Source organism: Hydra viridissima, unplaced genomic scaffold, assembly GCF_058129835.1.
Source record: "Hydra viridissima isolate aposymbiotic clone 2 unplaced genomic scaffold, HvirCarnegie_v1 scaffold_5, whole genome shotgun sequence".
NCBI lineage: Eukaryota > Metazoa > Cnidaria > Hydrozoa > Anthoathecata > Hydridae > Hydra > Hydra viridissima.
In genome coordinates this window covers 4,239,167-4,241,136 of record NW_028324304.1, presented here as the reverse complement: position 1 = coordinate 4,241,136, position 1,970 = coordinate 4,239,167, and the positions used below count along the sequence as shown (strand labels likewise).

General features: G+C 29.7%; 1 long non-coding RNA gene across 1 annotated transcript; it reads right to left on the bottom strand.

Moving 5' to 3' along the window:
• Positions 1-729: 729 nt before the first annotated feature.
• Positions 730-1,557, bottom strand: LOC149888088 (uncharacterized). Its single transcript, XR_016453033.1, has 3 exons — positions 1,508-1,557; positions 1,342-1,376; positions 730-1,177 (listed from the first exon to the last, which is right to left on the bottom strand). It is a non-coding gene; the product is annotated as an uncharacterized LOC149888088 (long non-coding RNA).
• Positions 1,558-1,970: the final 413 nt, after the last annotated feature.

The following is a 1,970-nucleotide window of genomic DNA, read 5'->3' as shown; positions in this document are numbered from 1 at the left end:
TTTTGTTTTGCATTATCAAATGAGTTTTAAAAAGCCCATTAGAAAATAAATTATAGAGCTTATAGTAGGGAGTTTAGGCAATTTTTATAGCCAATGAAAATCTTTTTTATATCAAATGCATTGGATTCCTTAATATATTTTATTTTCAAAATGGTTTCAACCACTTCTGTAGCTTATTTGGTTCCAAAGATATTCGTGTTTTAATATTTTCAATTCGTATACATTTTATGAAATATTTCCTTAAAGTATCTCGTTAAACTTTTGGCACCGAAAAAAAACTTTTTTGTCTGTTTTTTTTTCTTGCGTAAAAAGTTGCGTTAACAATAAAATATCAAAAGACGGGGGAAATTTATAAAATCTCCACTTAGAAAACAAAAAACCCACCCTATTAGATAACCAAAAACAAAAACAAAAAAACTGTTTGACATAATAAATAAATAGTTGCAGAATCTATTTTTATGTGGGGATGAAAGAATTAGCTTAATTTACTTGTGTATAAGCAAAACTGAAACATTTAAAATTAAATAACTTTATCAATTCTAAAGCAAAACGACGTCCCCAAAAAAATTATTGTAGTGCAACCTTTTCTAAAAAAAATAACATCTATATATACGTATATTCTATTTATTTTCATGGGTAGGTTTTTATTCTTCGACACCTACATAAAATCATTTGTTGCGTTTTTTGGACGAAGTTTTTCAAAAACGTACGATATATTTTTTTCCGCGATAAAATGTCATGTGACAAAACTCCCTACTTATAGATCAACCAGTTACATGCAGTTGTAAGTATGGAGCTTATAGAGTAGTCGAGGCAAAAATTGGCGGCATCGGAAAAAATACACAAAATTATTTTCAAGTTTACAATTGTTCATCTTGAAAAAATGATAAAATCTGTTCGTGCAGACAACTAACTTCCTTTACCTTGCTGTGATATGTTTAGTAATTTGTCAACACTTGAAGTAGTTACTTTATCCTGAACAGTCTTGTTAAACAAATGCTGCAAATTTAAACTAATACCACGTGATCAAAATTTCTGTTTTAAATTTTTCGGCAGCCATTTTAATAGATTTTTTGTTGACGGCGGAAAATTTGGAGTTTGTCGGATATTCGCATGGCTTACTGATTTCTGCGGCCTCTTTGATGTTAAACAATAAGTTGCACGTCCATATCTTATGCTAAACAAGGAGTTGCACGTCCATGGTTTTTCTCAGTTAAAAATTATCAACAAAATCAAAAAATGTCAACATAAGGTATTAAAGTTACAAAACTTTAAATACCTCATGTTGACATTTTATAACTGAGAAAAACTACAACAAAAGGAAAAGGCATTTGCGCTTACCATTGGTAGCCAACTTCTTCCTCTTTTTTTTCTGTCTAAAATGAAAAACTAAATTGAACTTCAACTGTTTAGTGGCATCTTCAAAAAAAAAAAGATTGTGTAAAGTTTGGGTGTGTTTTTCGTGTTCGCATAAATGAATTATCCATTTTGAATTCAAGTTACCTACAAATAAAACATCACTTTTAATCTTGATCCACTACGTGGCTTTAACTGTCGAGTTTAGATCACTTAAATCTGTTTTGTTATTTGTTGTTTAAATTTCTAATTTAAATTGGGAGCAATAAAAGGTTTTTAAAATAGGAGGGCTGGACAAACTTTTTTCTTAAAAGGGAGGTCTACCAGTATAAATTTAGGAGGGAGTTGTCAAAACTATAAACTTTAAACTTTGTTTGCTCTCATTTAGACTTAGGTTAGGAGGGAGTAATATTTACTATTTTTTTAAGAGATTTTGACAGCTTTTAAAAATCATCTATACTATTATTTTTGTTAAAGTTATTAGCTATTTGGTTTACACGAAGGGATACATCTCCTGAAAATTCTAGTGGTGGTTGGTATCTTCGGAAAGAAGGGCTGTATCGACAAATAGCATTTACATATGAAATTTAAATGTGATATTATGAAGCGTATCG